Genomic DNA, 16,340 nt, shown 5'->3' with positions numbered 1-16,340 from the left:
GATGCTCAACATCACTAATCATTAGAGAAATGCAAATCAAAACTACAATGAGGTATCACCTCACCCCGGTCAGAATGGCCATCATCAAAAAATCTACAAACAATAAATGCTGGAAAGGGTGTGGAGAAAAGGGAACACTCTTGCACTGTTGGTGGGAATGTTAATTGATACAGCCACCATGGAGGTTCCTTAAAAGAGTAAAAATAGAAATACCATATGACCCAGCAATCCCACTACTGGGCATATACCCTGAGAGAACCATAATTCAAAAAGAGACATGTAGGGACTTCCCTGGTGGTGCAGTGGTTAAGAATCCACCTGCCAATGCAGGGGACATAGATTCGAGCCCTGGTCTGGGAAGATCCCACATGCCGTGGAGCAACTAAGCCCGTGAGCCACAACTACTGAGCCCGCATGCCACAACTACTAAAGCCTGCGTGCCTAGAACCCATGCTCCACAATGAGAGAAGCCACCGCAATGAGAAACTCATGCACCACAACAAAGAGTAGCCCCTGTTCGCCCCCGTGAGTAGCAACGAAGACCCAACGCAGCCAAATAAATAAATAAATAAATTTATTAAAAAAAAAAGAGAGAGACATGTACCACAATGTTCATTGCAGCGCTGTTTACAATAGCCAAGATATGGAAGCAACCTACATGTCCATTGACAGATGAATGGATAAAGAAGATGTGGCACATATATACAATGGAATAAAAAGAAATGAAATTTCAGCCATAAAAAGAAATGAAATTGAGTTATTTGCAGTGAGGTGGATAGACCTAGAGTCTGTCATACAGAGTGAAGTAAGTTAGAAAGTGAAAAACAAATACCGTATGCTCACACATATATATGGAATCTAAAAAAAAAATGGTTCTGATGAATCTAGGGACAGGACAGGAATAAAGACACAGATGTAGAGAATGACCTTGAGGACATGGGGGGGGCGGGTAAGCTGGGACGAAGTGAGAGAGTAGCATTGACATTTATACACTACCAAATATAAACTAGATAGCTAGTGGGAAGCAGCTGCATAGCACAGGGAGATCAGCTCATGCTTTGCGACCACCTAGAGGGGTGGGATAGGGAGGGTGGGAGGGAGATGCAAAAGAGAGGAGATATGGGGATATATGTATGCATATAGCTGATTCACTTTGTTATACAGCAGAAACTAACACAACAGTGTAAAGCAATTATACTCCAATAAAGATGTTAAACAAAAAAAAGGTTCAAATGACAATTATGTTGGAAAATGTTGTTCACTTGAAATGAGGCACAAAGAATCATGTTGATCAAGTAACATGTACAAATAAAACACAATCTTAATTTAAAAAAAAAAGATATATGCATCCCCATATTTATTACAGCATTATTTACAATAGCCAAGACGTGGCAACAACCTAAATGTCCATCAATTGATGAATGAATAAAGAAAATGTGATACATATATACAAGGGAATATTATTCAGCCATAAAAAAGAATGAAATCTTGCCATTTGTGACAATATGGATGGACCTTGAGGGCATTATGCTAAGTGAAATAAGTCACACAGAAAAAGATAAATACCATGTGATCTCACTTATATGTGGAATTTTAAGAAGAAAAACTGAGCTCATGGATAGAGAGAACAGATTGGTGGTTGCCTGAGACGTGAGGGGAAGGTGAGAAAAATGGGTGAAGGGGGTCAAAATGCACAAATTTCCAGTTATAAAATGAATAAGTCATAGGAATGTAATACACAACATGGGTGACTATAGTTGATAATCTGTATTGCATATTTAAAAATAACTAGCAGAGTGAATCTGGAAAGTTCTCATCACAAGAAAAAAAGTTTTGTAACTATATATGGTGATGGATGTTAACTGTACTCAGTGTGGTGATCATTTTGCAGTATATACAAATATTGAATCATCGCACTGTACACCTGCAACTAATATAATATGTCAATTATATTTCAATACAAAAATATCACTTAGCATTTAAAAAATCATGCTACCTAGGAATAAATCTAATGAAATACAAAACACCTTCATACAAAACCACAGAACTGTATTGAAAGAAAAATAAATAAAATCTAAGTACACAGAGAAATATGCCATATTTGTGGATTGGAAGATAATATTGTAAAGATGTAGTTCTTCCCAAATTGATCTAAGATATTCAATGTAAATCCAATACAAATTGCAGCAGGTTTTTTTTAAAGGAAATTTATTACTTGATTCTAAAATTTATTTGGAAAGTCAAAGGACCAAGAATAGCAAAGATAATTATGCAGAAGAACAAAGTTAATGGATAATGGACTTATAAAACTGCAATAATTGATTCGTGTGTCTTTGGTACAAAAATAGACAAATAGACCAGTGGAACAGAACAGAGTTTAGAAACAGAACCACTGCAGTGTCATGGGAAAAGAAGTGGTCTTTTCAAATAATGCCAAGTTAATTGATATCCATATGGGAAAAAAATGAAAATTGAATCTTATCTCTCACCATACACAAAATTAATAGCAGATGAATTTTAATTCCAAACATGAAACAATAACACTCCTAGAAAGAAGATAGATGAGAATATTTTCATGAGTTTAAGGCAGGCAACAATTTCCTAAACAGGACATAAAAAGCACTAACCATAAAGAGTCTATAAGTTGGACTATATTAAAATAAGAGGGCTTCCCTGGTGGCGCAGTGGTTGAGAGTCTGCCTGCTAATGCAGGGGACACGGGTTCGAGCCCTGGTCTGGGAAGATCCCACATGCCACGGAGCAGCTGGGCCCGTGAGCCACAACTACTGAGCCTGCGCGTCTGGAGCCTGTGCCCCGCAACGGGAGGGGCCGCGATAGTGAAAGGCCCGCGCACCGCGATGAAGAGCGGTCCCCGCACCGCGATGAAGAGTGGCCCCCGCTTGCCGCAACTAGAGAAAGCCCTCGCACGAACCGAAGACCCAACACAGTCAAAAATAAAATAAAATAAATAAATATATTAAAAAAATAAAATAAAATAAAATAAAATAAAATAAGAATTTATGTTCATCAAAAGACATTAAAAGAGTGAAAGGGAAAACTACCAAGTGAAAAAGCTATTTGTAATACAAACATTCAACCAAAGAATCATATCTGTATATATGAAGCATTCCAACTAGTCAGTAGAAAAAAGCAGACTACTCAATAGAACAATGGGCAAAAGACTTACATTGGCATTATAAAAAGGATACCCGGTCAATAAACGTATGACAAGATGCTCAATTTTATTAATCACCAGGAAAATGCAAATTAAAACCACTGCACACCAACCAAAATAGCTAAAACTAGTAAGACTGACAATACCAAATGTTGGCAAGATGTGAAGTAATTTCAATTTTCATACACCGCTGGTGCAAGTGTAAGTGTGTATAACAACTTTGGAAAACTGTCTGACAATATCTACTAAAGTTGAACTTCTCAAATCCTCCATTTTTCACTGTATAGCCAAGGAAAACTTACACACATGCACTAAAAGTCACGTACACAAATGTTCATAGCAGGTCCCTTCATAATAGCTCAAAACTCAAAACAATTCAAATGTTCATTAATATTTGATGCATAAGTATATTATGAATGGATACATATATTATAGTATTTTCATACAGTAGAATACTATACAGCAATGAGGATGGAAAGCCTACAACAATAGGACTGATTTTCACAAATATTAATGTTGAATGAAAATAAGATTCATAATAATACATACTTTTGATAACATTTTTATAAAGATCAGAAACAGGCAAAGCTATGACGAAAGAAGTCAGAATAGTAGTTAGCTTTGGAGTGAGGCATGACTAAGTGGTGGTGCCAGGGGGCTTTCTATGGTATTGGTCATAATCTATTTCTTGATCTGAGTGGTGGTTCTATGGGTATGTTCACTTTACAAAAATTATTTGGCTGAACCTTTCTGTAGATATAATACTTCAATAAAACATTTACTGAAAAAGAAGTTCATTTCTAGGTTCATAGATCTATGGAAATTTATGGGCCGGAACAAACAGAGGATATAAACATAATTGTTCTTCAGGAAATTCTTGAGGACCCTGTTGAAATGATGACTATGACATTACAAGCACTGGAAGAGAAAAAAGATACATGGGGTTTGAACTTTTTCTTTTTAATTAACAATGTAAAATCAGAACTTTATTTTACTACTGTGACAAAGAATAGTGTTTATTGTTGAATTTACTAAGAAAATATACCCACTCCTATACTCTTTTTTTATTTAATTTTTATTTTATATTGGAGTATAGTTGATTTACAATGTTGTGTTAGTTTCAGGTATATCCACTACTATATTCTTTCTGCTTCTGAATATTATATGTAATTCTCCCTTTTTACATTTATTCATTTCCAGAATGTCTGTTTTCAAATTTCTAATGCTCCCGTCTCATGTATTCATTGAACTTTATTTGCATTATTTTTTTTTCTTTCCCCTTAACTAACAATTCTCACTGGTAAGTAGCAAGGTTCAAACTCAAAGTAGCTGATGTAAATTCTCAGGATGCCAGGCTACTGCAAACTACAGTTAAGTCTTTCTCTCTTGTCACTTATGAAAAATTGATAAGTTTAGGGCAGCATTCCAAATACATTTCAAACACACTATCATTGAAACTTAAATGGTGGAAAGGAAAATCTGATTAATAATCTGCTAAATCAAAGTTCTTATGATGAAATTCAAAGATTTTATTCCTTTCAATAATCAAGGTAGAGAGTGTCATGGACATATATACACTACCAAATGTAAAATAGATAACTAGTGGGAAGCAGCCGCATAGCACAGGGAGATCAGCTCGGTGCTTTGTGACCACCTAGAGGGGTGGGATGGGGAGGGTGGGAGGGAGGGAGATGCAAGAGGGAAGAGAAATGGGAACATATTGTATATGTATAACTGATTCACTTTGTTATAAAGCAGAAGCTAACACACCATTGTAAGGCAATTATACTTCAATAAAGATGTTTAAAAAATAAATAAATAAATAAAAAATAATCAAGGCAGAAACACAAGAGCAACAGTAAATTGCAGGTTTACCTGGAAACCTGGTTTTACATTCTCCACGTTAGAACTTCCTGGATACTTAGAAAGCTAATACTAGAGCAAGCCTATTTCTGTACCTCAGAGGGTACCTGTACAACAAAGAATTGGGCAGTACATTTCTAGTTTTTAAAAAATTTCTATATCCCAGGTTTCTGAGAGCCTTAGGAGTAAGTTGCCTTTGGGCAACTTCAGATCTGGTAAATAAACAACTCAGATTCTTCTTATAAGCACAGATAGCTAGAAGCAAAATTCTTCAGCAGGGGTTGGAATCTCTCCGGGGAGAAATCAAAGTCTTTTACCTTTCAAAAACTGTCAGTGACCTGAGGCAAAGAAGTTTAGAAACAGTTTTCATCGATACTAGGACCTGTGCTACAATTATACACCTTCCTACCCTCCTAGCCTTTCCTTATCAAGGGGCTTCTGTTAACAAAAAGAGAACAGGTTGAAGCCCAAAGTCTTTGAAGTGGACACTCATCTTATCAGGAACTAATCTGTGACATCAGCATTGTTAAGACACAAAAACCAAAACTACCATGTTTGAGGCCAATTTGGCCAATTTTCCTCCTGTGTCATCCAGCTGATGTAAAGAATCTTACTGTCCATTAAGCACTCATCTAGGATGGCACAAACCAAGAAGAAAGGATTTCTGCAGCTGCATTCTGCCCAGCATTTTGAAGGCCAGAGTGGCATTATGAATATGTATTTTTCAAATTGGGCTCACCTAACATCCTAAAGTCAGTGTAATCAAAAGAATAAGCATTTCTTTGCCTTCTCAGAGACCATAATTTGTGTAACAAGTGAAAGTCCTGATGTACAGTAAATGTGGTATAAACACTCTAAGAAATTCAGGTTCTATGTCAAACTTGAAATCAAAGCACACAGAGGAGAAAAGAGTTCAAGATGATTAGCCAGGAAAACAAGGGACAGAAATCACTCTTCATTCTGCGTCGGCTCTGGGATAGAAGTGAACCATTCCTATCTAAGGAACTTTTTTGCGCATCCCATATGCCTTATTCCACACCCCATTTGAAATTAAAAACGGCATGTGGACTCTCTGTGTTCCAACTGCCATGTTTCATTGATTTTAAGACATATTTTCCCCATTTTTATATCTCTGAAATTGGAATATATTTTACAGTTGGTGACATCTAACAATTACAATTGTCAGCATTTAAAATTTCTTAGTGCTACATAAAATAATAATGCATCTTACAATTAACCCTGCCTTAGAATAAATCAAGTATGGTATATACAAATGAAACTAGTCCCTCGAATGCCAGAGAATTCTTCCAGGGGCAGTTATTTAAATATTTTTCTTGACAGAAATTAGATTAAAAGAGATTTAAAGATATACTAGGCAAATTTGATGTGTGAATCTTGTTTGAATCCTGATTTGAACAAACCAACCATAAAGGACATTTTGGGGGCAATCAGAAAAATTTGAGAACTAACTGGGTATTAGATGAATTATGAAAGTGTGCTAATATTGTGATTTAAGAAAAAGGCTCCTTGGGAATTCCCTGGCGGTCCAGTAGATAGGACTCCATGCTTCCACCACAGGGGGTATGGGTTTGATCCCTGGTTGGGGAACTAAGATCCTGCATGCCGTGCAGCCAAGAAAAAGAAAAAAGAAAAAGGGTCCTTATCTTTTAGAGACACATAGTGAAATATTATGGATGAAATGATATAATGTCTGGGATTTAGTTTAAAATAATCCAAGGAAGGGATGGGGGGCATAGAGGGTGGTGATAAAAGATTGGTCATATGTTGATAATTGCTGAAGTGGGGTGATGGGTTCATTATACTCTTCTCTCTACTTCTGTATATGTTTTAAAATTCCCACAGTGAAAAAAGTTTTTAAATGTCCTAAATTCTGAGTGATTAGGTTTCTATGTACATATTAATATTTCTACACTCCATATATCCATTAAATTATTTTAAAAACAGATTTCAATTCTCTTCACTGTTCCTCCAAATATACATGTAAGTAAATTTCCTCACCAAAATGTATTTACAATTTATATAGCATTAATTTATTGAAACCTTCTGTAATCCACAGATACTTGGAAGTATTTAAAACTGTAAAACCCTAACAAATACAACTTTCTCTCCAGAAAGTATACATTTTTAGAAAAGAAATGCTAATAAAGCAGGGACAGTGCTGCACTGGGGGAGAGACAGGCAGATGAGGTCTAGCTCCACCACTAAAAAGCTATGAATAAACAAACAAACAAACAAAAAACAGAAAAGAAAGAAAGAAAAAAGAGAACAAAAAGTTATGAGATGGAGCAAATCAATCAAGTCCATCTTTTATTAAATTAGGATAATATTAACTGCTCTATCTGCTGCAGAGTGTTTGGAGATTCAAATAAATAGTAAATATAACAGCCCCTTAATCGTTAAAAAAAGTTTTTTAAAGGGTGCTCTTTGTGTAGCAAGCCTTCAATAAAATGTACCTTTAGATTAGAATCTGAGGTCGTGTCAACACAGCAGTTGGGAGAAAAAATTCAGTCATCTAACTGATTGTTCTGATATGTGACACCAAACAACCAGTTTGGCTGAGTTTCTCACTGGCTTATCCAAACAAAGAGGATGTTTCAGTCCTATCGTCACAGTCCTCAAAAGTCAGCCCTTGGCCACACGTGAAGTCAGGCACTGGCTGGGCACCACATGTTGAGCAGCTCTGCAAGCTCCAGCTGACTCTCTGTTAATGAGGTTAAAAGGAGGGAACAGTTAGGTGGATAGGTTCATCACAAAGCTGATGGGGATACACAGGACCCTGTTTGAGACGTTAAAAGACATGCAGCCTGAACATGCACAAACAGCAAGCAAGTGAAGCTCCTACTTTGCCTGGGCCCTTCATATGTGTTGGTATATTTCCAGATAGTTTTAAAAGTTAGAGACTTTCTGAAATATCTGTCCTCAAAGCCTCTTTCATTTGTTCTGTGTTTCTTTCATCCCTATTGGTAATGCATTTAGCCCATTCTTGGCAGGAAGTCTTCCCTGGTGTGTGCTGGGGAGAACTGTCCAAGTACACATACAGAGAAAGTGAGAGAGTTGGAACTGAAAGATATGGGAATATCAAGCCCAATAATATTTTTAATCCCTTAAAGATGACAGTCATCTTTAATTTATTAAAATGCTTACATCATTTCTTTGTGAAACCTTCATTGTTTCAGAAACAGATCTAGTCACTCTTTTCACTCTCCCATAGAATTAATGTTCCATTGGAAGTGAGACAAGTCTTTCCCCTGATTTTCTCTTTCAGCCTCAACAACTTGCTTATACAACTTGTTTATACAACCAATGTTGCCACTATTAAGCAGTGTGATCTTGCACAAGTCTCTTAACCTCTCTGAACAACCGCCTTCCTAATCTGTAAAATGAGTGGGTTTGATCAGCTGCTTCTTTCAGACCTGTAATTTTCTGAACTTCTGTATTCTTTAATGCCTACCAGAATGCTTACAAAAGAGATGATTTGATTGATATTATTTTCTTGCCAACTGAGATTTACCCAACAAATAATTTTCTTAAAATTCTTTTTATTTGAAAATATTTCTAACATGCACTATAATCCTTTTAGTAAATTCAAATGCTAGATCATTAGTATAACACTAATAAATTAAATCTGACAGAATATTAAAAATATCGTATATCAAATCCAACTAAAATTTATTCCAGGAGTGCAAGGATGGCTTGATACTAATAAGCATATTAATATAATACAACACCAGCAAGACTAAAGAGAAAGAATATATAAATATATTGATTGATGATGAAAGATATTTGATGAAATTCATATTTTTTCTTATTTCTAAATTAACACTATAAAGAATCTTTATTGGGAATTCCCTGGTGGTCCAGTGGTTAGGACTCTGAGCTTTCACTGCTGAGGGCCTGGGTTCAATCCCTGGTCGGGGAACTAAGATCCCGCAAGCCGCACGGCATGGCCAAAAGAAAAAGAAAAACAGAAAAGTAAAACGTTAAAAAAAAAAAAAAAAAAAGAATCTTTATTAATACAGTAAAAAAAAATTATTTTCAACCCAGAGCCAACCTCATACTTAATAATGAAATTCACAAAAATTTCCTTGTAGTCTATAGTGCTTTAGCCTCCAAAAACTGTAAGAAAGAAAAAATTATAGGTATGTGCATTTTTCTAGTTAACTTTTATCAGAGTCTCAAAGGGATAGAGCATGCCAAAAACGCTCCAGAGGCATTACCATTAATAGGAGGAACAAGAAAAGGATTCTTGCTATTACCTATATTATTTAATAAAATTCTGGGATTTCTGGCTAATGCCTTAAGACAAGAAACAGAACCAAGAGGCATAACTATTAGGAATGAGAAAGATTAAATCATTGTTATTTGAGGGCAATATGATTGTATTCATTTCTTTTGACTACAAGACATAGAAGCATGCTCAAGTTATATTAGTTATACCAATTGATTATGAGGAGACACAGGAAGCCTAGAGGACAGGAGTCAGCCACACTGAGTGGGATGTTGCTCAGGACAAACGAATATAATCATCTGATGACAGGTGTCCCTTGTTCTTTACCCCTGTGCTACACCATGAAGGTGACTGATCGATTGATCTCCTGTTTCTGCTATAATCAACTCACTGACAGAATCTATATGTCTCTTCTTTGTAAACAAACTTGCTCTTTCCAAGTTCCTGCTCATCAGGACAAACCAAAGTGTTTGTAAATCCTGATCCAGGCCAACCCTCCTTTTAGTATGAGAGAAATGTAAAGGAGAAATCCTATCCTTGCTGTTTGTCGTTCAGGAAAATCCACACTGTTTTTCAGGATCCATAATGCTGAAATCAATTTCTGGGATGTGCTGTAATACTGAACACAGCTATCTATTAACCAAATCCATATGTATTCATTATCTGTCAATACTTCACTGGGAGAAACCAAACTAGCCACTGGCTCTGATCTAGAAAGGGATAGCAATTCAATTAGATGGAGTCAAACTTTACATTCAAACAGCTGGTTCATGAAACTGAAGTATGGCTATTCTGCAACTACGCATGACAGATAACTTTATAGTATCTGAGAGTGACGAGGGACATCCTCAGACTTACTGTAGATTTCACGCAAGGGACAAAGGAAGGCTAGCCCTACAGAGTGCGTTTGAATGGGCAGTAGGGGAAAGAAATAGTTGTGTTCTGCTTGTACCCTGTAGAATCCTGATCTTTAAACAAAATGGTTGCAGTAATAATGATAATAGCAATAACAACCCTTAACATTTATTGAGAGGTTACTATGTGCCTGTTCAAGTTTAAGTACATGATATGTCCTTGTTCATTTAATCCTCACAACAACCCTAGGAGATATACCTATGGATTTTGTAAAACCCATTTACAAAACAAGGAAACTGGGGTTTAGAGAAATTAAGTGACTGCTCATCATAACATGGCTAGTAAGTGGCAGATCTGGAATCCATCTGATGTTAGCACACCGAAAAATGGACCCTGGCAGCTCACACCCTCACTACAAGCAACCTGTGAGCCTCGTAGCAAGTCCGGAGCTCTCTCATATGAACAAGGGAATGGTTTCAGGAGGCATGGACTTGCTCCAAAATTTCCAGGATCATCCACATAGATTTCCTACAGGTTCCACACAGTATCCTGGTCTACAGAGGCCTCTAAACTCATGAGACCAGTGGCAAGTGTTTCTGAATAGCTCTCTTTGGGGAAGAGGAGGAAGATTCATGGCATATATTAGTGCTTTTATAGCAGCCTTCCTTAAGGGCAACCAGCCTCTCCTTTTGTTAAGAGTGCCTTGGATTATTCAATGAACTCAAGTCTGGCACTTGCCTGAGGGCCCGGTACTCCTTGCTCTGTTGAGTTTGAATTGGGTCTAGGATCCTGTTTGTCAGGTCTGGATTTTTTCTTCTGATGCAACCAACAACCTTTGCATTACCTGACAATTTTGTTCCTGTGGTCCCCATAATTGACAGGCTTGGGTGATTGGGCCTCTCCCATGATCACTTGCTACAAAAGCTTCGCCACTGCAGCTCCCTGGGTGACACACCCCACCTGGCTTCCGTCTGCTTACAGTCACTATCTGGACCCCCGTCACAGCTGGTCTCATCCCCACTGTAGTCAGTAAACTGACTTTTGTGTCAAGCTCTTGAGGTGACACGTGAAACGATAAATGAAGATACATTGAGCGTTAAGGGTTAAATCGTGTTCAGGGTTTGCAAGACAATAAGAAACTAGCTGGGGACTTCCCTGGTGGCTCAGTGGATAGGACTCCGTGCTCCGAATGCAGGGGGCCCGGGTTTGATCCCTGGTCAAGGAAATAGATCCCACACACATGCCACAACTAAGAGTTTGCATGCCACAACTAAGGAGCCCGTGTGCCGCAACTAAGGAGCCCGCCTGCCGCAACTAACACCCAGTGCAACCAAATAAATAAATAAATATTTAAAAATAAATAAATAAATAAGAAACTAGCTGAACATTCAGTGGCTTAAGTTGGGATCCTCAAAATAATGTGTCAAAATTTTCCCACTACAAAAATGGTTGTATCCTAATACCCTGTACCTTTATTACTATATCTGAAGGAATGTATATATACATAAAATCATATATAGGGCTCCCCTGGTGGTGCAGTGGTTAAGAATCCACCTGCCAATGCAGGGGACACGGGTTCGATCCCTGGTCCGGGAAGATACCACATGCCGCAGAGCAACTAAGCCCGTGTGCCACAACTACTGAGCCTGCGCTCTAGAGCCCGTGAACCGCAACTACTGAAGCCCGCGTGCCTAGAGTCTGTGTTCTGCAACAAGAGAAGCCACCGCAATGAGAAGCCCACCCACCGCAAAGAAGAGTAACCCCTGCTGTCCGCAACTAGAGAAAGCCTGCGTGCAGCAACGAAGACCCAGTGCAGCCAAAAAAAAAAAAAAATCACGTATAGTTAGAAGGAGATATTGATAAATACATAAAAAGAAAATATTAATAAATAAAAAAAGCATATATTAAAACCTGTTATGAACAGTTTGTTACCAGTATGTGAACAGACAGAGATAAATGGAAAAGAATTAAGACTTCTGAGATAATCCTAAATATGACTATTTAGTGTAAGTAAAGGTAATAGTTTTATTTGGAGGGAAAATAAATGGTGTTGGAACACTTGGCTAACCATATGGAAAAAAATAAAACTTGGATTCCTACGTCGCTCCTTATTCAAAAACAAAATCCAGCTAGCTCAAAGATTTAAAGATGAAAAGTAAGACAGTACTAGAAGAAAACACGGAAGAATTTTTTTCTTTTTAATCTCAAAGTAAGGGTGGGCTTTCTAAACATAAGACAAAAGCCATAGAGAAAAAAGGGAATACATTTGACTACATAAATTAAACACTTCTATGTGGAAAGTTACCATAAGCAAAGTTGAAAAGCAAAAACAAACTTAGAAAAAAATATTTGCAGCAGATATGATAGAAAAAAAGGCTAATTTTAAAGAGTCTTTAGAAAGGAGGGACAGAGACAGAAAAATAAGTGAGGAAGGAAGAAAGGAGGGGAGGGAGGAAGAAGAAACAGATCCCTCAAGATGTGAAAAAGTTGTTCACAGAGAAAGACATATTGTGTTGGCCAAAAAGTCGTTGGTTTAAACATAGGAAAATGTACTCATCTTCACTTGTAGTTAAAGAAAAGCAAATTTTAAAAACACTGAGTTATTTTTAACCCATCAGAGAAATAGGGAAGGAATCACTCTCATACAGTGTGAGAAAATAAATTGGCATAGCCTCTACGGTATATAATTTGTTAATGGCCTTGATGGCTGAAAACCCCTATTTTATAGTTTCTGCCAAGAAAGCTTAAGTTAATAGAGGTATTGAGAAACTAGTATGGCTCTCACTTTTCTGAGTAAGTGGTGCCCATGTCAGATTTGAGCCATTTTCCTGGATTATGTCTCAGACCCTGTTATGACTGGCAAATGGAAATGAGAATAAACCAGTCTCTAGACAAGTTAATTTGATAGTTGTCGTCACAATATATTTAGCAGCAATCGAAATAAGAGCAAAATATTTAAGTTGGTTCTCTATCAATCTTAATTTTCCATTTGCAGCTTCATAGCTTAAGAAACTTTTTAAACACTTAATGAAATTATCTTGGTCTAAGGCCGTGGTTCTTAATCGGGGGCGATTTTGACCCCCAGGGAACATTTGGCAATGGCTGGACGCGTTTTTGGTCGTCACAACCAGGGGGCTGACTCTGGCATCTAGTGGGTAGAGGCAAGGGAGGCTGGTAAACATTCTACGATACACAGCACGGCCCTCGCAGCAAAGAACTATCCAGTCTAAAATGTCGATAGGGGACAAAAGCGGGAAGCCTTGGTTCCTTTCGTTCTAGTATAGTAGGTGGTGTGTCCCTGCTTTAACTCAAGCTCGTGACAAAATCCAGCCTTCCTTTGACTGAAGATCATCAACTTATTGTTTACGAACTTAATGCAGATCTAGAAACTATCAACTAGCTTTTAAAGTACATCTTTTTAGTATTTCTTCTCTCCCCCCTCTCTCTCTTTCTCTCTCCCCCAGTTTCGGACTGAGTTACATACTCTTCTGAGATGCTCCCAAAATACTCTATAACTCTGCTACCTTCTTTACAATAGCTAATACCTAGTAATCCTTTATGATGTGTCAGGTTTGGGTTAAGGGCTTTGTATGCACTGCTCCAGGAGAGGTGTTATTTTCCTTCCTGACTCTAGAGCAGGGGTCCCCAACCCCTGGGCCACAGCCCAGTGCGGAACTGGGCAGCAGAGCAGGAAGTGAGCGGCGGGGGAGCGAGCGAAGCTTCATCTGCTGCACCCCATCGCTCCCCATCACTCCCCATCGCTCCCCATCGCTGGCATTACTGCCTGAACCAACCCCCACTCCCACCGCAACCCAGTTCGTGGAAAACTTGTCTTCCACCAAACCGGTCCCTGGTGCCAAAAAGGTTGGGGACCGCTGCTCTAGAGAACACCTGTGCTTACAGTACTAACGCCTTCCTTGTCACACCAGCCTGTGATCTCTGATTTTCCCATCGGCCTCCCCATGTCCAATGGGGTCTTATTATTTCTAGATCTTCAGAGCATCTCGTACAGAGCTCATGCATAGTAAGAGAAATGACTGATGACTGAACGAATGGATTCCTGTTACACAGATACATACTGTCAAATTTGGAAGCTTGTCACATTTATAAAACCCACATATGTATTCTCTGCCATGTGAAGTAGACAATCTATTTCAGTTTTTCTATATGCCAAAAAAAAGATTGAGAAACATTATCGTAGCTAGAGGTTTCTACAAACACATTCAGCTAAGAATGTAGGTTTTCACTCCTGACTTTATGTTTCAGTATCTTAATTCAGTTCCCTGTGACCTAAGAAAAGGAACATTATTCAAGAAGTATTCTATTGGAAACATTTCCTAGGAACAGTTTATTTGGTTGATCTTTCAAATACTTTGTCACATGTAATAATATCTGAAGTAAGTGTTAAAATGGTTTTATAGTTTCCGTGCAGGGTGATCTGTTGACTGGTGTAATCTGTCTGTAGCTTTTTCACAGGGAATGTGTAACCCTGTTATGTCTGTACAGAGAAAGCTGTCCAGGGAAATCACCATTTGGCTTGGACTTTAAACAAACTTTGGCCTCTCTCTTCATCCCACAATCCTGGAGTAGCTCTGTGGCACAGGCAAAAAAAGCTCTCAAGTGTGTAAGGAAGTAACAAGAAGTAACATCCATTCTTCTTCCGGGAGTAAGAAATACAGAGGTTTCTGTTTTTTCCTGTTGTTTGTTCTTTTTAATTATGAATATACATTCATTTTTATTTACTTATATATTTATATGCATGGCAAAAATGCGAAAACATCAGAATGGTTCCATTAAACAAAAGAATCTCCAGCTCCTCATTCTTCGCTGCCAATTTCTTTCCCCATAGGTAAACATTTGTTTTAAAGTAATATTTTAATTTGGGGGTGGGTGATTAACATTTGTGCAAACATCACAAACTATGAAAAGGTGAAGTCTCCCTCCCACTTCCCCTTCCTCTGCAGCAGGTAATCATTATTAGTCTTGTTTGCTCTTCCAGAATGAACATAGTTTTATGATATTTAGAAAAGAACACTTTTCCTCAGAGTCCTTGCTCTAAGCTAAATACGTGGACATACGTGAACATTTGTTGGCCATTTCCCTCCTTTCTAGATGCAGTTTTAGGACAAAAGAAAAGAAATGTACACAAGAGCATATTCCCTGGGGGTCCAGTGGTTACGGCTCCCCGCTTCCAGTGCCGAGGGCGGCGCTGGTTCAATCCCTGGTCAGGGGACTAAGATCCCGCAAGCCGTGAGGCATGGCCAAAAAAAAAAAAAAAGGCACACAAGAGAGTATGTCGTTAAAAGTCTAAATCAACAAAATAAATTTGTTTTCTTCAGAAGGTAGTTTATTGTTTTGATTGGGTGGCTTATTAGGGAGGTAGGAATCCTGCACAACTTGGACAACTTTTTTCTAAAGTACAAATAGGAAAATGCCTAATATTTTAGATCTGGCACCTGGTTGTACTGAGCAGAAGTTGTCCATTGGCTTCAGATCCTGTGTTGCTTATAAACCTGAACCACAAACATTTCTGTGTGATGCAACTGTCCCAGGCAAAGGCCAGTGGTTTTCCAGGAAATGTCTTCAGTATCGTAACTGTTCAAGAAGTGTGTTCTCAGTGCTTTCCCAAGATAAAATTACACTATGTCTCCATGTGAGAAACATCCTTGCCAGGGCAGACGTTTTAGTCACCCTATTAAATGCACTGTTCCAAATCTGTCAGAGGGGGGTTTTCATGCTAGTTCCAATCAGAATATGGGTCCAAGGCTTAGCGCGACTGCCCAAACTTTCATTTCAGGCTTTCTTGTACTTATTTTTCTTACTTTGCCTCTGTTTTTCCTCCATATTTGTGCAGAAAGGGAAAAGAAATTGTCAAATAACTACAGCATTCGAGGAAAGAGTATGGACACGGTATGAACTGTACACATTTTTCTCGAAACAATAACTTCTATTTAATCAGGATCTGAAAATCTCAGAGTACATTAAAGGCTTCAAAAACATTTTCTTCCTATTTTAAATCTCATTAACTTGCTATTTTATCCTCACAGTGCCCATTTAATGAAAGGAGAGAGAACAGAGTATTATTACCTGTCTATGCATGAGAAAGCTAAGGCCACAGAAACAGCTTAAGTGCTCAGGGACGCACACCAAGTCAGAGATAAGATCTAGGAAAGAATTCTGGCATCCCACCCCCCATCA

This window comes from Eschrichtius robustus, chromosome 17, assembly GCF_028021215.1.
Source record: "Eschrichtius robustus isolate mEscRob2 chromosome 17, mEscRob2.pri, whole genome shotgun sequence".
Lineage (NCBI taxonomy): Eukaryota > Metazoa > Chordata > Mammalia > Artiodactyla > Eschrichtiidae > Eschrichtius > Eschrichtius robustus.
This window is presented reverse-complemented; position numbering follows the sequence as displayed.